At 50.4% G+C, this 21,756-nt stretch overlaps 1 protein-coding gene across 5 annotated transcripts in view; it reads left to right on the top strand.

The window, feature by feature from the left end:
* Positions 1-236: 236 nt before the first annotated feature.
* Positions 237-21,756, top strand: part of DLGAP3 (DLG associated protein 3) — a 65,714-nt gene continuing 44,194 nt past the window's right edge. Inside the window, exons 1-3 of one of the 5 annotated variants that reach the window (XM_074334363.1) lie at positions 719-1,305; positions 17,923-18,068; positions 21,421-21,503. The gene's annotated coding sequence lies outside the window, so the exon portion shown is untranslated. Of the gene's footprint in view, positions 321-375; positions 395-694; positions 1,306-5,255; positions 5,390-17,922; positions 18,069-21,420; positions 21,504-21,756 lie in introns of those variants that run through there. The other 4 variants (XM_074334365.1, XM_074334364.1, XM_074334362.1 and 1 more) reach the window with 4 other exon arrangements.

Here is a 21,756-nt window from a genome sequence, read left to right as displayed (position 1 = left end):
ACCCATACCTCATCACCCCAAAGCTTTCAAGATCAGAAAAGGAGGGGAAAGAGGAACAGGACTTTGAGGATCACACTACTCTCCACCTCAACTTTTGCTCATTCTGGGAAATCAGAATCCAGAACCAGGCCCTACCCCACATCTTCAGCCCCTCCCCCTGCGGCTTCCCCAATGAGTCCCTCCACCCCCTTCCCTGCGTGCGCCCATTACAGCATCGCTGTGGGCGCCAACACGGATTCAAGCCAGGAACTGCTGCAGTCAGCTTTCCTCCGCCTCTCCTGGCTCCTGCAGCCTGTGTCCTGGCTCTGCAGCCTCTGGCTGTGCGTCGGACAGTACCCTTTTCTTCCTCCACCCCGCCCCAGCCTTGGCACAACCCCTGGCTCAGGGCCTAGAGGTGGGCGGGCACCGTGGGCACAGGTGGGGGGGTCCCAGCAAAGTCGGCAGGTATAGCGGGGTTCTCCCTCTTCAGTAGAGATGCCTCGGCTGTAAGGACTGTGGGTGGGGGACGCCTGTCAGTGGCTCGGAGGCCGGGCACAGCGCCCCACCCTGGCAGGGGCTGGGGCAGAGCAAGGGGGCTACTTGAACCCAGGCCAGGAGCTGAAGTCGGGTAGCTGACCGGGAAAACCTGAAGGAGAATCTCCTAAGGGGATGTGCGTGGGGGGCTTGTGTGTGACATTCAGGGTGTGACTGCCTCGATGGGGCGCGAGACCGTGTCTGTGAGACTGTGTGACTGTCTCCCCAATAGCCCGCCTCTGTGCTTAGGTCCTTGTGCCTAGGTCGGCTGTGAATGGCCGTGACACTGTATGCCTGTTCCTGGATCCCCGGCGGACACTAACCCGGTGGTCCCGTGGGAGGGGACACTTATTTGAAACCCCCAGCTAGGCCTCCCCAGTGTTGCCGCTCAGCGAGGCGGGAGCTCCTCGGAGACCCCTGCAGCCGCCCGCCGGCTGCGACCTGGGCCCTCCTGGGTCCGGTGCGGGGGCGGGGAGTTCGGTCCCCCTCCCTCTCCGGACTCGAGGCTCGGCAGCCCTGCGCGGGGGCGGGGGCGGGGGCGGAGCGCGCGGGCGGGATCCCCCCGCCTCCCCTTCCTGGTCCCCGGGAAATCCAGCCTCCGTGGCTTGGCCGCCTCCCGCTCCGGCTCCCGCTGCCGCTCGGCGCTCGCTCGGGGCTCCGCAGCCGGCGCGGCCCCTCCGCTGGGGGCTCCGCAGTGCCGGGCCCCATCCCTGCCTGCCGGCCCGCCACCGCAGCGCCCCCGGCCCGGGCCGCCGGCACCATGTAACCCGGCCGGAGCCCGAGCTGGGCCAGGTAAGCCGCGGGGAGGGGTGGGGACGGGCCGCGCTCGCCGCGCCCTCTGCAGCGCCCCCATCCTCGGCCAGGCTGCGGCCCGGCGCCGCCCACGCCCCGGGCTCCGGCGGCCTCGGCTCGCGGCCCCGGGAGGGGCCAGGGCTGGGCCTCCTCCGCTGTTCCCACCCCCGCCCTCGCCCGGGTCTGGCGGCCCGCGGGCCTGGCCCGAGGGACGGGCGGGGGGACCATTGGGAGCGAGGACCCACTCTCTGGGGTAGCGCCTCGGGGGCTGGCCAGCCCTTGCCCCGCCCGGCCCGGCAGGAGGCTTGGGTGAGGGAGGGAGTAGCCAGCTGGCTTGTTGGGGGGGGTAGTGGTGGTGTTGGGGAGACCCGGAGAGAAGTTTCCTCTGCAGGTGTGTGAGTGTGAGTGCGTGTCGCTGTGTGTCTGTGATAAGTGTGTGAGTGTGTCAGTGTGTTCTGTGGGTGATTGTGCCGGTGAGTGTATACAGTGAGTGTGTGTGTGTCATTGTGGGTGTGTGCGTGTGTCATTGTGCGTGAGTGTGTATGCGTGTTAGTGGGTGAATGCAGAGTGTGAAGGGTGTTACTGTGTATGTATTCACGGACGTGTGTGTCACGACATGTGCCTGTGTATGTCTCTGTGAGTGTGTATGTGAATGGATGTGTGTGTGCCAGTGTGACTGTGTCTCGATAAGTGGGTCCAGGTATCTATGGTCTGTATGAGTGTTTGTGTGTGTGTGCGTGCGTGCGTGTGTTGGTTGTGTGAGAATGTATCTGAGCAGGCTTCACTCTGAGTCACCCACACCTGAGCTTTTTCCCCCCTCCCCACTGGGGGATTCCAGGTAGTTGGGGGGCATGGGAAAGGGAGATCATACTTTTCAGAGGTCAGATAATCCCCTCTCCCCAGGGACTCCTCATCTTCCCCCACACATACTCAGGCAAGAGGTGCATTGCACTCCCCACCTTGGTCCCCACCTTCACCTACCTCAGGGGGTACTTTCTGTGATGCTCTGGTTGTGTCCTTGCTGTTTGCTGGGGCCCATGGTGGTAGTGGGGTGTGAGGTGAGCTGGAGTGTGTGTGCTTCTTTTTGGGGCCTGGGAACTTGTGTCATCTCAGTAATGTTTCACCAAGGGACCTTTAGAGCCAGAAACTGAGGAGGCCAAGCTTCTGCCCTGTTCTTTGTCATCAGAGCAGGTGGCTGTCCCCCAAACTTCCAGGCCCTAAATTTCCAAGTTCTGGGTCATTGGTTCAGCCTGCTGGCTCTAGGTGGGTCTGTGCTGAAGCTCTTTGAAATAATAATAATAATAAAAACAGTGCCCTTATGTTAATGCAGGGCTTTTGAAAAATGTTCCTCTTTCAACTCTTCTTATCTCCCTAACAGTGCTGGGAAGCAGGAAGGCCAGGTTAAGCCATATGAAATTGCCAATATTCAACTGTTTTTGTTTTTTTACCTGCGAAAACAACAATTTCATGTAGTTCAGCCTAGTATAATGCCAATTTATAGATGAAGATGTTGAGGATTGAGAAATGAATTGCATTTCCCATAATCCCACACTGTTAGTGGTACAGAAAGCTTCCAACCCAGGTCATTTGGTGACACAAGGAGCTGGGTTGGGCAAAGGTTAGAAAATGTTGCTTCCTGCTGTGCTGTCTCTGACCCTGGGGGTATGGATCTCTATTTCTGCCCGGCATTCTCTGGGTTCTGGGGCTACTTCTGCACCCAGCTGCCAAGGCCTAAACGGGAGAGAGAGAGAGAAGAGAGGAGGAGGGGAGGGAGAGGCTTCGTGAGTTGGCAGTGAATCAGGGTCTAAAAAGGGAGCTGGGAGGGCTAGGGTGGCAGGTGTTTCTAAAAGGAACATGAACATAAGATGAACATCCTCGGATGCCACCCCCACAGGCCTGACCCCCACTGTCCCACTGATCTGACAGCCAGTGCCCACTGCATTTTATGTCAGGGGGCTCATGTCCAAGGAATGAGCTTGTATGTAGCTATAGAATGATGGCCAGGGGAGGAAACTTAGAATTAACTTGGTCCAACCTCTTAATTATAAAGTGAAGACACTGAAGCCCGGAAAAGGGAGGGGACTTGCCCAAGGTCACACAGCGAATTTGTGGGTTCTTGCCTCGTCTTAGCTCAGGAACTTTACAACTCTCCATGTTACTTTCCATTCCTGGAACCCTCCCCGCCCTCCTCCCCTCCCCATGCTCATCAGAATTGGGCAGAGGGGATTTGGGGAGAAAAATTAAAGACTCAATAAGCCTGAGGCTGTAAGTCCTTCAACCTGGTGCCCCGTTCCAAAGAGAGGGAGCTACAGATGTTCCTGGGGATGGGGATTCCTAGCCATATGTACCAACAAGGTAGGACCTGGACTTGTCTTGATTCCTGCTGGTGAGAGGCTGGAGCTGCTGCAGGCCAGTCTCCCAGACTTTCTTCTGTGGCAGCGCCTGCTTTAAGCTGCTGCCTGGCACCCCACATCATCTCTCTCCAGCTGATGCTGGGGCTTAAGCTGGCCGAGCTCCATTTTTCTTCATCCCACCCAGTTTCTGATGCGTTTTGCCTCTAGCTAGCCTGACAATTCCTTACTTTATGGATTCTTGTTGGGTGGAGAAACTTCTGGGGCTTGTCTGATTTTGGAATGGTCTGTAGTTACCATTGAACCCTTTTAAATTAACCTTCCAGGAGTCTAGGGCAAATGCTAAGGATAATTGTTTCCATTTTACAGATGGGAAGACTGAAATTCAGAGAGGGGCTTCTTGTTTGTTTGGTTTTTCTCTTAATCTACTAAGATCAGTAGCAGAGGTTTTGGAGTGAGGGGATAAAGGGAGCAAATGCTTTTGTCTAGAAGGGCTTAAACAGACCCCTTCCAGTGTCTTACCATCCCATGGTCAGGAAACCTTTCCAGAGTCTGATTTCATTCCCACTTGGTGGATTCAAAGCTTTGTCTCTCAGTGGGGGCTGGAAGAACAGCTGTGTACCCTCCACTATACAAGCATTATGTCTTGATTCCCTCTTTACCCACCCTCCCTCCAGTTTGAAGGCTGCTGGCTCAGCGGGCCTCCTGCTGTCTGGGGAGTCTGGGTTTGAGCTGGGGTGAGGCAGTGGCACCATCGTTATGGTAACGAGCTGCCAGCTCATCGTTGCTAATAACTTGTCAAGTCCCTGGGCTCAAATGCAGTATGCCTTCCCACAAGCCCTTCTCCCCATGTCACAGAAAGATAAAGTGAGGCTGTGAGGGAGGGGCCTATGAATAAGGGAATCTTGGGCGATAGGTGGCCTTGTCCTTGGGGTTGTAGGTGAACAGCTGAGGGAGGTCACTTTGGAGCTGGTTTACACATATGCTTACATAACTTTGCATGGGCTGTTATATGTCAATACATTCAGAACATACTTATATAAACCTGTACATGCTGGATGACATGTTCATGAGCTTTTACACAGCAGCCCACAGGCACACATGCTTCCAAGCATCAGGACATGCTTGTGCATGAATACTGCCTCTGCCATCTGCACAGAAGGCCCCCAAAAAATCTGGGTTTGTGGGGGTGTCCAGGTATGTGGGTTGGGATCTGATCTTTTTCTGATGCCACTTCAAAGTATCTTGTTAACAAAGGGACAGAATGGTCCCAGGGTTTCTTCTTCCTTCCAGGCAAGAGCTCAGAATGGGAGAGGGTTGGGGATGGTGTGGGGGCCCGAAACTCCCAGCTCCCAAAGGCCACTGCCTCTTTGCCCTTTGAGCTCAGGTATCCTCTGCCCCCCTCACTCTCTATTCTTTCTCATTCTCTTCTCTTCCTGTGTGTAAATATTAAAGAGCTGAGCCTGCAGGGCTCATGTAGACATGGGGAGAGAATGAAATAAAAAAGGATTCCCTCGCCCCCATCCTGACACCCCCACCCTGCAGTCCCCCGCTCCTGCCTCCTTCCCTCTTCTTTCTCCCCTCCCCATCACTCAGTGCTTCTACAAGTCTCTCCTCCCCCCAGTCCAGATGGGAGCTGGCTCCTTCAGAAAGGGGGCTCAGAACAGGGTGTGGGGAGCTACCTCTCTCTGCCTCCCCTCACCACATCTGCCTACAGGGCTGGGAACCCCTAGGTGAGTAGTTCTTTAATTTTTGTGGTGGTGGTTAGGAAAGAAAGTGGTTTTGAGAACCAGCTGTGAGTGGCGTTGTGAAGCGCAGGGCTGAAAGGAGGTGGGTGGGGTCCTGTCTCTAGGCTCCCTCAGGGAAGCCTCGTGTCTGGGTTTCTTTTCTCTCTTTGGACATAGACTGAAGGGAGGAGTACCAGGTGCCTCGGGTGGATGGGAGCGAGTGTGGGAGGGGCAGGGGAGAGGGGCTCCTGTTCTAAAGAGGGTGTGTAGTGGGGTAAGCCTGTTCATTTCTGGCAGGCTGGGTTTCTGGCACGCGGCCCGCAGTCTCTGGGAGCTGTCCCGAGTGCTGAAAGGGACTCGGAGGGAATTTGCTACTGTGGAACTATCCTGGGTCCTGAAAGGGGCTGCGTTGGGGCCGATGATGGAAAGGCGGCTGGGCAGCGCTGAGGGCTCGCTAGAAAAATTCTCCCAGATGACCCACTTTCCAAGGACAGAGTCCCTGGATGGAGACAGATTTGAGGGTCCTCCCTCTGGTTTTAGGCCTCACAGTTATTGGTGGTATTTGGAAAAAGGATTCCTCATTCCCTGTTTCAGTTCCCCCTCCCCTTTCCCAAACCACCCTACTGTTAGCATGGGGGTAGGGATGGAGGATGATATTGTGGCTGTGAGCTCTCATCATAGTTTTTAGTATAACAAGCTTGGGGGTACTGGCACCAGCCATTCTTCTACTGGGTCTCAGAAGTTCAGGCTCAAGGCAGTTCTGGATTAGGAGAGCTTACTTAGGTTTTGCCTGGAGTGGATAGAGCTAAAAAGTTCAGGAGAATTTGATTGACTATGTGGCATCCCTTTGCCCACCATCCTTTGGAGTTCAGAACAAGGGACAGTAAAACATTCTGCAAGCCTGTCTTATGCTCTGCCCACTTCAGCCACAGCTCAGAGCAGCATTTGGGAGAGGATTTTCTTGGGGAGGAAGATTTCTAAGCAAAGAATTCAAAGAGTGGGTGGGGTTTTTCAGTGCCATGGAGTTGAGAAGGAGGAGGCTACTGGAGATGGGGCAATGGGAAAAGAGGAAGATCTGGTGGAAAAAAAATATTCAAATTGGGGGATAGGGTCTAGGTTTCAATCCTCAGTTCCTTTGGAAATTTTTACCCCACTAACCTAGGGTCAGAGTCATCTCAATTTTTGGGGTTCTTATTCTCTGTTTTTGTAATTCCAAAGGGAATAGGACAAGGAGTTATTTCTTCAGGCCCCTTCCCTTGTTATCCCAGGGGGATGAGAGCCAAATGTCAGGACATGCAGATGAGACTGTGGGGGAATAACAGGCAGGAAGGGTTGATGGCAGCTTCACCTTCCATCCCCAAGAGCACAATCAAATATTCAAATGGGATCCTTCTTGAGGGGAGAGGAAGGAGAAGTTTTCCAGATGATGCTAAGCAAAAATAGGTGTGGTAGGAAGTTCAAGAAAAGGGTGGGTATTTAGGGACCCCAAGCTGAACCAGTTCATCCCTTCCCAGTTGTGACTTCTAGTTTAATAAGGAGCCCCTCACCCATCATCTTTTTGATGTAGCTCATCAAGATGATTCCTCCCATTCTCTAGCTGCTTGGGAAGAGCTGAGTTTTCCTATGCTGTTGGTGCTGGGAGGTGGTGGGTGTGGGTGTGGGTGCCTGTTTGGGGAGGGGAGGTGTTTATGCTCCACTCAGCTCCCTTGGTTACATAACAGCTTTGATAAGACTTTACTTTGGAGCTGCTGCTACTGCCTGAAGCAGTCACCCCTCCACCCCCACATGGAATGCTGGACGTCCACCCCCTTCTCCCTGGCCTCTTGGAGAGTCCTGCTATTCAAGATCCAGTGTTTCAGCAGCAGCTTTCTTGTTGGGAGGTGTCTTCAGCTTGGCTCCCTGTTCCCTACCCAGCTCCTGTTTTTTAAATACTTGCTTCTTTTGTTATCTTGAGCCCAGGTCACCCCCTTTACATTTTTAAGCCTCTAGGTCTATCCTCTCCTTGGCAGGGCCTTTGGACTGGGATGGGAGGGGTTCACTGAACATCATGAAGCGGACCTCTAGGGAAGAAAGAGGCATCCTAGGAGATTTTAGGGCCCAGAGGTAATTTTCTTCCTTTGCTCCAATAACTGTTTTGGAATCTGGGAACACTGGACCATACCCCGAGGTACTGGGAGGAAGGACTCTGGCCTTGATATTTTCTCTTCTAGAATTAAAGAGTTGTGTGGGTATACATGGGGGGGTGGGGACTGCTTCTTGGGCATATTCTGTTGATGATAGGAACAACTTTCCAAATGGAGAATTGGGAAACTGGCAAGAAGAGAGAGCAAATGAAAACTTGTGAAGTCACTTGGAGAGAATATGGACTCCTGGCTTTGTGCACAGGACAGAAGCCAGAGGAAGGGCTGGATATCACTGCTATTCCAGTGCAAGTGCATTTCTGCCTATGAGTGGGTATATCGCTGTGTATATGCACGTACATATGTGTGAGTATGCTGTGTGAATGTGTACAAACATTTGTGAGTTTGTGTATGAGTGTATATGTGTGAGTATGCTGTGTGAATGTGTACAAACATTTGTGAGTTTGTGTATGAGTGTATATGTGTGAGTATGCTGTGTGAATGTGTACAAACATTTGTGAGTTTGTGTATGAGTGTATATGTGGACACATATACATGTGTACATGTATGTATGACATGTATGCATCCATGTCTATATGTGACTGTGAAGGCAATTAATTAAACGTGTGTGTGTGTGTGTGTGTGGTGCTCATCCAGTGATGCACGTATGTGAGTGTAAGTGTGAATGTGAACATATATGTGGGGACACATACATGCACACATGAATTATCAGCATGTGAATATATATAATGTACATAAGTTGAGTCATACATGTGAATAAATGTGACAGAGAGAAAGAATGAGACAGAGAGGGAAAGAGCGAGAGGGAGAGAGGTTCTGATTGAACATTGAGGCTGCCCAAAAGTTGTTTTCCTACAATCTTGAACTTGATACACCCTGATGCCTGTGACTCTTTTCCAGAAAGCAGACTCCTTGAGGTCCCTCAAATTCTCATGTCACGGGGACCCAATTGTTCCCCACCACCATTCCTATGAAGAGAGTTTGCAGAGGAGAAACCTGTGCAGCCTTGGGGACAGCTGAGTAAGGGAGCCGAGCCTAAGCCGGATCAGAAGCTATGTAGTTCAGGAGTGTATGCAGGGAAAGAGTCTGGGAGCTTGAACATGAGCAGTGCTACAGAAATTCCAAGACTCAAGCAGAACAAGTTGGGTTTAGTGGATGAAAGGGGCAGGGATATTACGGAGGTCCAAGTGTGTGTATAAGCCTCACACGTATGCGGCATGTGGCAATATGTGTGTACAGATATATGTGTATATTACTTGTCTATTAATTAATATGCATATCTCAACATAAATGCACTAACATGTACACACATAAATGTACAGGAATTATATCAACACAGGAATTTGTCAATATGTACATACATGCTAATACACATACATATGAACAGAGTATGCAGAAATATGTGGGCATATGCTCACACTGGCCTGAATGCAACATGTGTCCCTAACTCATCCGGGCTAGTAACAGCCTGGAATAGTCCCTTTTCCATCACATGTGCCTCACCCAATGCGGACATTCATTCAACCAATGTTTATTTTATGCCTGTGGTGTGCCATGTACTCTCCTGGACACTGGGGATGGTTCTTGAACTCAGGTAACTTACAATCTAGAGAAGGTAAAACATCTGGAACCAAGTAAGGAGCGTGTTAAGCAAGGTAGGAGCACATAAATGTCCATTAGGAGCTGTGGGGACCTATGAGGGGTGTGTCAGTTCTGGAGTGGGGAGAAGAGGGGCTTGGTAAAGCATCCATAGGAGAGGAGGTCTTTGAGCCGAGGCTTAAAGGTTGAACCGGTGTTCACCAGATGGGCAACTGTAGGAAAAGGTGTTTCAGTGACAGGTGTCCCTATTTCCACCCTTGCCAGCCCCTCCTCCACAGATTCTCCCCCTAAATGCAGCTAGAGTAAGAGGAGGTCATGCCTTTCCAGTGGCTTTACATTTCATTGGGAATGAAATCCAAAGTGCTTAGTAGGTTCTGAGTAACGTAAGTGCTGTGAGTAAAATAGTCCCCAGTGAGGAACCTGGTCTCAGGTGCCACCCTACACAGGCTTCCTTTCAGTTTCACAAAGATGCTGAACACAGTCCCACCTTGAGGCTGTTGTACTAGCTTTTCCCTCAGCCTGAAATGCTCTCCCCCAGATACCCACCTGACTTGCTCCCTCACTTTATTCAAATGTTTGCTGAAGTCACTTTCTTGGAGAGGCCCCCGCCCCAAAGTCCATCTTAAATAGCACCTGGTCATTCTAGCCCCCTCACCCTACTTAACTTTTTTTTTTTCAGCACCTACCTCCTCCATTTTATATATTTTTAAATCATCTCTCTTTTTCCACTAGAATATAAACTTCATGAGAACGGAAGCTTCATCTGTTTTGTGCATTGCTGTACCCAGTATGACCGGAGGAGTTCCTGACTTGGAACTCCTTTTGAATAAACAAGTTTTACGTAGATCCCACTAGCAGCCAGTGAGGAGAATGGATTGAGTGGGGCCAAGATGCAAGGCAGGGAGACCAGCGAGGTACCTGTTGTAATAGCCTTAGTGAGAACTTAGGATGAGGGCGGCCTGATGTAGATTGCTGGCAGTGGAGGTGGAGATACAGACACACACATGCATGAACACACACGCACACACATGTGCAAGTATATATTTTAGCCAGTCAGATCTACTGTCTTAGTCAGTAGGGGAAGGCTTAGGAAGAAAGTAGAAGTGTCTTGATGTGTATATGTGGCATATATGTCATGTATGATACGCTCCAGCTAACCTGGCCTGCCCTTCTCCCATCCTTTGGATCTTGTCACCACCATCCCACATATGCCTACCCCTGCCAGCTGGGCTGCAGAGGCTGCCATGCACAGGTCCCTCTGGTTTCCTTGAAGTTAATGATATAGAGCTCCCAACTTAGGGAACAGGGGTAGGGGTAGGGAACAGGGTCCCGAACAGTGGGAAGGTTCTTAGCAAGTCAGAGCCACAGAGACTTAGAGACACTTGGAGACAGGCATTCGGACACTGAGAAGAGTGCTCAGAGCCAGGAGCTCAAGCCTGGCCCAGACTTCCTGAGGCCAGACACAGTAGGAGGTAGGACAGCATCCTCACACAGCGTCTATGGTCTGGTCCCTACCTCCTTCCCTCCTTGCTTCCTTTCCTTGCTCCACTCCCACTCTTCTCTCCTGCTCGAGTGGGTGCCTTGGCCAGGTATGGGCTTAATAGGGAGTGAGTGGTCTCCCCCAGGCTGTGATGTCAATTCAGGTATGGAGGACACCCAGGGAAAGGGGACCCGATTTCTAGAGGACAGGCTGGGGATTTGGTGGTAGGGAAGGAATCTCTGAATCTCAACTTCTGGCTGAGAATTGGAGAATTGAGCTTGTGTTGCAGAAGCAGGAACTGAGTTTAGACCCCGGGCAGGCCCAATCAGCTGCTAGCGTGAAGGGACTGGGACTTACAATGTGGGGAAAGCTGGGAGATGAGAAATGGAGGAGGAAGTGGGAGTTGTGGGCCCTCCCGGGGCCACTCCTTGACCTATAGGGGAAAGGAGGGGAAGGCGTCAGACCTAAGATCCTCTCTGAGAGTTCCTCTCCCAGACCTCCAAGCGCGAGCCTGTGTTTGCCTCTTTCTCTCGAGAGGCCAGTGCTAGAGCCCCTTTTGCAGGTTCTAGGGTGTACTGGGGCCTTCTGCCAATCTCCTCTCTTATCTGGACTAGGGGCGGGGGCGCTGCAGCCGCTTCACTCCCACCTGGGCTCTGAGCATGGGGGTTGGGACAAAACAGCCGCCAGAGCCGCCCACCTGCCCGCGGTGTCATGGCAACGACTCTGCCCACGTGGACGATGAGGAAAGGGAGGAGAGAAGAGAGGAGAGGAGAGGAGACTTCACGACAGACGTGAGAATGGGAGGGGGCTCCTCAGGGTCCTGAGTGCTGGAGTCCCCACCCCTCCAGCCTGGTACGGCCCTGGCGCCGTTCACCCCAGTGCCCCCAGGGCCTGGTGGGGCTTGTGCTCCAGTCCAGGCCTCAGAGTGTGCATGCCCTTGGGTATCCTGAGTATGATGACCTTGGCCTCCTGTGCTGGGAGCCCTGGCGGGTCCTCAGAAAATGGGGCTTTGGCATGGGTAGACCTCTCCTTCTCTTCCCACCCTATAAGTCGGGGATGGTGCCTGGGGCTGAGGGGATGAGAGCCCGACCTACTTCTCCATTTTCTCACTATTTTTCAAAAGGAAAATGACCCACTTTTTAGCCAATAGGACTGGAGCCCGTTCCCAGGCTGATTGCCTTAGCCCCCCCCTGCCCAGGCCTCTACCCCATCCTCAGCTTATTGGCCACGTGCTGGACCCACTTCTTGAGGGAAGCAGGTGCACTTGTGTGGAGGGGTCCTTCCCTGCCATCTGTGTCAGGCTGGCGAGGGGTCTGTTCTGTGTGGGCCAGGGGTGGGCCAGGGCTCCACTGATCCTACCTCAGCTCTACTTTGGGCAGACCCCATTGGTGGCCCTGGTCCTGGGCACTTTGAGTGTCTGGTCTGTTATTCCCTTACTATACCAAGACTCACCTCTAGGAGGGGCAGGAAGGGTTCTGGGGAGGGTCAGAGGAGGATCAGAGCAGGACCCTCCCCTCACTCTATATAAGTGGTAGTGGTGGGCAGTCGTCCCAAGTTGCTCCATTTCCATGGAAGAGCCTGTGGTCCATCTGTCTGTCTGACTGTCCGAGAACCCTCCTCGAGGGTTCTGTGCCTTTCTTCCCAAGCCCCTCCCTCCTCTCTAGGATATTGGTCTGGGCCTCAGAGCCCCCTCCCTCCCTCAGCTATATTGGCCTGGCTGGCTTGGGGGGTGATTAGGGGTTTAATTATTTAGTTTCTCCAGCTCAGTAGATTAATTCCATCCATCACAGGCAGGCTGAGCCTTCTACCCCTCTCAGGGCTGCCTGGCCAACCCCAGAGGGAGCGAGAATCATTGCTCACCTGGGCCTAGTATTGGATCTGGGAACAATGGATAAAATTCTTGTTGGGGGAGGATTTGGTGTATGACATTGAGCAGATGTGGGTGCGAAAGTGATGTGAAATGAAATTGTGTTTCTTCTGTATGGAGATAAACATGTGGACATGTATATAAGGTTCTATATCTGGGCAGCTTCTGTGTGCACAACCATCGGTATCCATTGGATAAAAATAGATACTGCGTGAACCTTGTGGAAGCAAGTTTGTGTGTTCTGTGCACATTATATGGTGATGACTATATATTTGAAGTCAAATGCTGTGTGCGTTGTGTTGGATGACTCTGCATGGCTGTGTAATCTGCCTCTGGATGAACACATGTGTTCAGTTGTGAATAAGCAGTCATGGGAACATGTATGCCCGTGTGCGAGGGAGGCATGGCAGGGGTGGAGGTTTCCTGAGGTTGCATGATGGATCAGGGCACACTGGGGGTCTACCTGGTGACCTCATCAGACAAGTGTGGTTAGACAGACATGCTGCTGCTTTCGACCTGCCAGGGTTTGGTCTCTTAGTGGTTGAGCGTGTCGGGCCTGGACTCAGACCTGGATTGAAATCCCTCTTCCACCATGACTTGTGACCTTGGGCAGTTTTCTTTACATTTCTAAGCCTTAATTTCCTTATCTGTAAAGTGGGAGCAATAATGGTACCTCATGATAGTTGCAAGGACTATGCGAAGAAGTGTATCTAAAGCATTGAACTCAATGCCTGCTGAGTTGTAGGCATTCTGAGCCTTAGACCTCAGAGTTGAAAGGCATCAGAGGTTGTTTGGCCTGAAATGTATTCAGTGCTTGAATCCATCGTATGCCATCCTCCAAAGTAGCCCTCCAACTTCTGTGTGCGTGCCTCTCTGGACAGGATACTCCCAGATCTTTAGGGAGCCCAGATTACACTGGACCACCTCTGCCTGCTGGGGAGTTTGGGTCCAACTGCAGGGTGTCATTTCCCTCCTATCCTCTCCTATTCTTCTCCTCTCCCTATGCCCCTGTGAGGGGTACTCCTTCTTGATGGCTCAAACACTGACCCTGAACTTACTGAGCACTTACTATATGCCAGGTCTTGTCCATACAGAGATAGATCAGATGAATACTTGTTTTAGAGGCACTCACAGCTTGCAAACAAATGTTTACCCTACTTGTGTATGGGACGCAAGATGAGGTAGCAACCACTGTGCCCTGGGGTTGATGGGGAGGGTACGTTTAAGGAATCTTTCTTGGAAGAGAGGATACCTGAACTGCATCAGAGGGCAAAGTTGGGAAGATAGGCCTTCCAGGTTGAAGGATCTCACAGTCTGTGTTGCCTCTTCTCCCCATGCCCTCTCCCACAGTAGTTCTGGCTTCTGATAAGCCTAGAAGCCAGAGATGAGAGCAGGGGCTAAGATACCCTGGAGGCTGGGACAGGATCAGGCAGAGTTGGCGGGTGAGAGGTGCCACCACATGAACCTGGCAGTTAGTCAACTAACCACTCTGTGGGGTCCTGTGAGGCCCAGCCCTGTGCTTGGCTCCTCTGTGGGAGAGGCCCAAAGAAGGATGTAGGCCCTAGTGCAAGCAGGCCCTGTCTTAGCTCACAGAGAGAGCTTATAGGACAGCGAGCTAACCCAGGAGGCAGTCCTAGCTCTGAACTCCAGCGGGGAACCAGACATTTGGGCCAGAGAGTAGGAAAGGCTATGGGCCTAGTCTGGCTGAAAAGCTGCTGCCCAGTGGACCTCGCCGTTAACTTGGGATCCTACCTGTTGTTCTCTGATGGCCCTGGCAGGCTCAGGTCTGGCGGCATTCTGGCAGCGGAGGCAGCACCAGCTCAATTCTCATCAAATACATACAAATGAAAGAAGGCACTAGGGTGCTCAAGTCAGGAGAAGCCAATGTATGGAGACATACGTGCCACTTGCCTTGGGCAGATCAGTTTATTTACTCACTGCCATAACCTTAGGAGGTAGGTATTGTTCTCCCTATTTCACAGATGAGAAAATTGAGGTTCAGACAAATAAAACAAGTTGTTTGTGGTCATGCAGGTAGGCTGCAATATAAAGGTTGGAGGCAGATGACCGTCTTTCTAATCCCAGCAACAAGGTCACTGGGCCTGCCCTTCCAGATTCCTGGAGTTGGAAGAGAGACCACCAGCCCTGCCTGAAGGTGTTGGTGTGGTCTGCAAATCAAAGGCCTCTAGTTCTCTCAGATGCCACCATCTTTGGCCACCAGGGTTGCTCTGCTGTCTCTGGCATGCTCAAGGGGTGGGAGGTCCTCAAAAGGCAAACAGAAATGCAGGCTGGATTTCTAATCCTGAATCCTCCAGGAGTTCTCTGAAGCCTCTAGAGCAGGGGTGTCCAAACTTTTTTCAACGTTTTTTACCAAGGGCGATATGTGGTAAAATACACAAACAGCTGGGCCACTCACTCTAGGTGAAGTACGTATTGCCTCACCTGGTTTATTTAAACAAACTGAATATATTTTTGGAATTTGCTGCGGGCCAATTAACAATGGATTGTGGACTGCAGTTGGCCCGCGGGCTGCAGTTTTGACAACCCTGCTCTAGAGGGAAAGAAGTGGAGGTCCTTTCTGTGGGCTGTTGGGCACAGGTGTAGAGTGGATGAGGGCAGCAAGTGAAGAGTCATTTATGCAATAGATATTTTTTGAGCACCTGTTAGTGCCAGGCCTTGTTCTAGATACTGAGAATACTGCAGCACGTGAGGCAGACATAGTCCATGCTCTCCTGGAGCTTACCTTCTGCTATGGGGAGGCATACTATAAACATGTCATAGCTAAAGAAAATAATTTCAAAGAGTGGTAAGTGCCATGAAGGCAACAAAACAGGTGATATAGAATGTACGTGGGGGATGGGGCTCGATTCTAGTTAGTGAGTGGTCAGGGAAGGTGTCTCTGAGCTGAGACCCAAAAGAGGAGACAGAGGAAGCCATGGGAATATCTGGGGCAGAGCGTTCCAGCAGAGAGAACATCAAGTGCAAAGCCCCCGGAGGTGGGATTTTCAAAGAGATGATAGGTAGTGTGGGTTATTCACAGGCTGAGCACTGTCCAATGGGTTCAGGAGATGGATTTAGACTTGGAACTGCCTAAATGTCTCTAGTGTTTGGGAGCAGTAGCCCATTTTCTGTAAAATTCCTACCCTAACCCCCCAGGAAGTGTTGATTAAATAAAGTAATGAAGGTGAACTTTTTCATTCACCTTTTTCATTCACCCCAACCCTCCCTCCTTCTATTTTGTTCTTCCTCCCTTCTCTGCTTTCTGGGTCAGTGAGAGTAGGAGAAGGAAGTTTTCCCCTGGGGTCCTAAGGGCTGAGTCTTTAGCAACTGGGCTGGGTAGTGTTGTTGATAGAAGCCCGGGACCGGGATACCAGCTCAGCTACAGAGGTTTTGCCGAAGGCACTGGGCAAAGCCAGTGTCAAAATGGTCCAGGGGACTTAGGCAGAACTGGATGCAGGAGGACAGGGGGAATGGGGGAGGAATGTCTATCTGGGGCTCAGGAGTATGGGCTGCAGGTCAGAAGCTCTGTGTTCAGGCTCCCCACTAGCTAGCCCTTTCACAGTAGCCACCCAAGTTGCTATCAGGATGGTTGGGGGGAGTAGAGGACTGGACTCTAGAGGGAAATCGAGGCAGAATCCTGGCCATTCTGGTTAAGTCGACCCAGGGAAAGGGGATGGGTAGGCAAAGCCTGAAACTTTGAGGTCCCAAGAGCACACATGGCTCACCCACAGGCATGGAATAACCCAGGCCTACAGCAGCAAAATGAGTCCCAGGCCTCACCTGCTAGAAGCTCTGCGATGTTGGAACTGGTATGGATATGATCTCATAGGCTCCAGTGTGAAGGGAGTAGGTAGGACTAATCCCCGGCAAGAGAGCAACTGTACCCCTTTGCTGCCATCTGGACAGTCATGCCCAGCTTGCAGCTCTCCCAGACTGCTTCGTGGGGAGGAGTGAGTCAGTTAATACTGGATTTTTGAAATCTTTATCTCTTCCCAAGGTATCACTTTGTGTCAACTTCTGAAACACAGGCATTTGTCAAACACACCTGAACCTCTGGTTGCTCAGGTATGGACAATCTTGAGTAGGAACTGCTTTTCCTCAGCAGAAGATCTTTGGTCTTATTTGGCTGCTCCAAAGAGATTCAGTGACCTCCCCAAGGACACACTGTAAACCAATGGAGGAAGACATGAAAATGAAAGTACAACTTGTGGTAGCTACCGCCACTGAGCACTCACCATGATACAGTACTAAGGGATTGATAGGCTTTACCTCGTTAACCTTCACATCATTAGCATCTTTCTGATGGCTCTAATGTTACCCCATTTTACAGATGAGAAAATAGGCTAAGGGAGGTGAATCAGCTGCCTAAGTACACATAGCTAGTAGGTGAGTGACAGAGACTTGAACCCAGGGAGTCTGACAGCAGTCTATGCCAGGAACTGTCTTGATCCAGGGACTTTGTGAGTCACCTAGGTCTCAAGAAAGAAAAATCCATGGATTTGGCTGGGCAGGGCCCTAGGGAAGAAGAAAACACTCTGACTCCTTCCTCTGCTGCCCTTTTTCTTCCCCCATTTTCCATTCCTTTTCTGGAAGGTAATTGCTTGGGGCAGTGACAACCTCCTAGCGAATTACACAGCTGGTTTCCCAGTGAGATTTGTAACAACAACCCCGCCAGCCTGGCAGCCCCCAGCAAGTTCCGGTTTAAGAAACTAATTGCTGGATTGTGTAGTTGGTGCTAAATTGGGTAATTTCTTGGTGACGGCATGTGTGCCACTTCTTCCATTCCCAGATAGATTCGAGCTGCATCAGAGAATTTGTCACCCTCCCAGACTCCTTCACTCCTCACTTGCCAGCCAGCCACAGGCAATTGCAAAAGCGGCTGCTTCCCTGGGCCCAGAGGTTCACCATGTGGGTAGCTCTCTGTGTCCTGGGATAGTAGAGAGATGACTCGGTGTAGTAAAATGGGGAACATAACACCAGCACCCAGAATTGTCACAGGGCTTCAGGGAGCTTCCTTTGTGCTGTACTTAGCTGACCGTGGACTTGGAACAAACTCAGGACTCACCACACAGGGGAAAAGGCTAAACCACACTCTGCTTAGCTCTAGAGTATGTGGTATGTGTGAGGTTTCTTTATTTTCTTTCTTTCCTTTTTTTTTTTTAAAATTCATTTTCATTACTGTGTTTACTTCAGAATGGTGTTTAATAAGTTTGGCTTCTCTGGGCTTCCAGCACAGGGAGGAGAAAAGCTAAGGCATTGTAGGGCGGTCACACTGGTTTTGACTTCTGACTTTGCCACCAACTCTGTGACTTTGGGTAGGGCAGTCAACCTCTTCAAGCCTCAGTTTCTTCTTCTGTAAATTGACAGGGGGGTGTAATAAAATAGCTATCCCTTGGAATAGTTGTGCGAATGAAATCAAATGCCATAACTGAAAGGTTCTTGTTCTTTGTAGGCTCGCTTTTACTCAGCAAACGCCTGCCATGTGCCAAGCATTGGGGATAATGCAGTGAATAAGATGGATGGAATTCCTGCACTTACAGGGAGCTTACATTCTAGTGGGAGAGACAGACAATCTCTGAATCACACAGATGGAAAATGGTAATGATTTAAGAGCTATCCAGGTCCATAGTGCTTGAGAGCAAACAGCAGGGGGATCTGACCTAGTCAGGGAGGCCAGACAAAGCTTCCCTGAGCAAGCAACAACTGGGCTGAGATCTGAAGGGTGTGTAGGAGTTAGCAAGGCAGAGGTGGGCGGGCAAAGCTTTCTGGGCAGGGGGAATAGGCCCCGTGATGGGAGGGATCCTGGGACTGCAAAAAGACTGGCCTGGCTGGAGCAGAGGAAGTGAGGGGGAGCATGTTGTGAGCGGAGGTTGGAAAAGTAGGAAGGGCCAGACCCGGCAGGCCTTGCTGGGCACATTAAGGTGTTTTATCTTAAGAACATCAATAAAGCCAACGAAGAGTTTTAAGCAGAGCAGTGACATGATGAGGTTTGTGTTTTCAAGTGACTATTCGGATTGGAATCGGGTAAGAACGGAAGCAGGGAGAGCAGTTAGGAGCGTTTGCAGACATCTAGGCCGGAGGTTATGTTCGGAGGTAGTTGTGTTAGTTAGCAGTGCTTTCTGCTGCAAACACAGAAAAATCTGGCTAACAGTGGTTTGAATAAAGAAGAGTTTATTCCTTAACACATTTAGGCCTGGAGGAAGGCAACTGCTTATGCTGGTTCCATTGCTCAGTGTCTCCAGGACTAGTATTTCTGCAATTCTCTAGGCTTTTCTCTCATGGTGTCAAGATAGCTGCCCTAGCTTTGGGCATCATGGTTGTATTCAATCTGAGAAAAAGTGGGGAAGGATGATACTAGTAAGTTCCACCCCTTTTTATCACAAAGGCAAAATTTTCCCTAGAAACCCTCGTCCAATTTTTATGTACATATCATTAGCCAAAAATGAATCATGTGGCCTCTAGCTCCAAGGAAGGCTGGGAAAGGGAAAAGGAAATTGAGAGTGAGTTTTACCTAGTCAGCCAACAAAAATTTAGTGGGTATGGAAGTGGGTAGATCTATTGTTAGGAAGCAAAATCTAGAGGACTTAGTGATGAATTAAATTATTAGTCCCCTCCTCACTTGTTCACTTGTTTTTTTCTTCCTATTGATTGTGTGTAGTAATGGGATGGCAGCAAGAGGAATGTAATTGTGAAACATAATATACAGGAGGAAGTCTATATAATTAAATCTATGTCAATTAAATATTTTGTTTAGTACATCCATAAATTGGATATCTCCTTCCCCCAGTAATTTGGATTTGATTGTATTGTTTATTATTTGGACACTGGGCATTTTGGAAATCCAAAATAAAGGCTTTACATAAAGGATTACATTGTCTAATCGTTTAGCGTTTATAAAGTGGTTTCGTATACATTGTATCATTTGATATTAAAATCCTGGGAGATAGGTAAGCGGGTATTATTTGGCTTAGGGAAGGAAGGTGACTTGACTAGTGTCACACACTTTCTGGTCTCAGAGCTTGTGCTTTTTCCACTAGACAATGCTGCCCTATAGGATATGGATAAGGGAGTTGGGGGTGGTTTGTCTGGAGAAGAGCAATTACAGGGGCCCATCTCCCCTGAGACTAGAGCTGGGAGAACAGGAATTAACGCTAAAGAGACTGAAGTTTGATAGGAACTTGATGAGGGGTCAGTGGCTTGACAGCAGCACCTGTGTGGGGCCGGGCAGGAGGGGACGTGTGGAATCCTGGGAATGTCCACCATTGGGAAGCTCACTGTGAGACTCCAGCTGGATGTGACCACAAGCAAAGCAAATAGAATGGTAGAGGCTTCCACCAAAGTGGCCTTTTACGCTGTGAGTCTCAGATGTGCATCCTGCCTGGGGCAGGAAGGGGAGAACCATTCCATGAACAAAGGACCACGCTAGCATAGCTTCTTTCCAAAGCAAGGAGATGCTTCCAGGTGCTTTTCCAACAACTGCTTGGGAGGCCATCTTGGTCTGAAGTCACCTCTGCTTTCCCCAAGATGGGCAATAGAGGAGAAGAATTGTCACCTAGAGGCAGGCAGTTGATATCTGTGAGGTCACCTCAGTTCCCTCCAGGTGATTGAAGTAATAGCTTCTCCAGCTCAGGCCACAGGGTGGACTGGGGATTGGGCATGTCACTCTCTCCTTTATAGAAGATTCCCAGGAGACCACAGTCTTCTTCAGTGTCTCACATTGCTCAGGGTTAGGAAGTTCTTCCTGATGTCTGACTGTGTCTCTTCCACTACTATTAATCATGCCCACCAAGCTAGCCTTCTTCCTGATTCCCCCGTGTCTAACAATGGCATCATTCGTCTTCCAGTCACAGCTGGTGCAAACTTTAGAGTCATCTTCCTTTCTGACTCTTTCTCTCCCACCTCTTGACAGTATTTGCCAAACCCTAAATGTCTGCTGGAACTCTCCTACCCCACGCCTTGGGATTCCTTATTTGTTCACCTCTTCTGCCTTTGTGCCTACTGTTTCCACCAGTGGGACTTCTCTCATCCGTGGAACACACAGCCGTCTTGTTCTCCATTTCAAACACACTCTTCTCTGGGAAGTCTTCCTCAGTTTCCCTCTAGTGCATCTGGTCTTGTTCTCATCTGAACTAACCTAACATTTTGGTACTTCTTTCCTGCACAATCATTTATTCATCGACTTAGTGAACATTTATTAAGGACCTGCTCTGGGCAAAGCCCTGAATTAGGTGCCGGAGATCCAGAGGTAAATAGGATGTGGCTCCTCCCCTGCAGAAGACCACATTCTAGTTGGGGAGACAGAAACTGAAACAGACAATTTCAATGCAGTATGATAGCTGCTTTCACTGGGAACCCAGGTTGTTATAAAGGCCCATCAGAGAGGCATAACCCAGAATAAGAGTACAGAAAGTCTTCGAGGGAAAGGGGGCTTCAAATGAGTAAATGGGAAAGGGAAAGGGTTGATGGAGTGGGAGGTGGATGAAAGGAGATTCTAGGAGGAGGGATCAGCTTGTGTCAAAATAAAGGGACCTGAAATAACCGTTATGGGAGAGGTTGTTCCCCTGTTAGGCTATAGGCCCCTCGATCATAGGGATCACACTAGCATTACCTCTATACACCTATTTGTGGTAGTTGCTCAACAAAATTTTGTAGAATGGAATCATATTTGAGGGCAATGAAAAAAAATGCAATGGCTCAGCACCATGCACAGATCACACAGACACCTGCAGTTGGAGGTAGTCCAACCTGTAAGCTCATTTGCATGTATTTGCATAATTCAGCAGACCTCATTTCCCTGGGGGCCCAAAGGCTTTGCATCATGGGGCATCCAATCAGTCTTCGTTTGGGGGGTTGGGAAGGGAAATGGTCAAGGCCAGAGACTGGTTCTTTGAGGACTCTGGAAGAATCTCTCCCCCTTTGCTCACCTCACCATCCTTTTTTTTTCCATCAGGAGACAGTGGTCCTGAGCCTCCTGAAGTTAGGATTCTGCCTGGCAGTGGGGTTCCTGACACCAAGGATGGGACACCCCGGATGGTGAGTGGTAGGAGAGTCTGGGAGATGGGGGTTAGACTGAGGTTCTCAGATCAGAATAACTTGGGTTCGAATCTTGATTCAAAGTGACTCACCCACTTACTGGCTTTGCGACTGCACCTTTTGAGCCCAACTTTCCTGGGTAAGTGTGGATAACATGTACATATGGGATTTTAATGGGATTAAAGAATGTTAGGTAGGCACAGTACCTGGTACATAGTGAGTGCTCGGGAAATAGTAGGAGATGAGTTGTGAG

This window comes from Rhinolophus sinicus, linkage group LG06 (genome assembly GCF_036562045.2).
Source record: "Rhinolophus sinicus isolate RSC01 linkage group LG06, ASM3656204v1, whole genome shotgun sequence".
In the NCBI taxonomy this organism is placed as follows: Eukaryota; Metazoa; Chordata; class Mammalia; order Chiroptera; family Rhinolophidae; genus Rhinolophus; species Rhinolophus sinicus.
The sequence above is the reverse complement of the archived record's forward strand: the minus strand, read 5'-3'. Positions and strand labels throughout refer to the sequence as shown.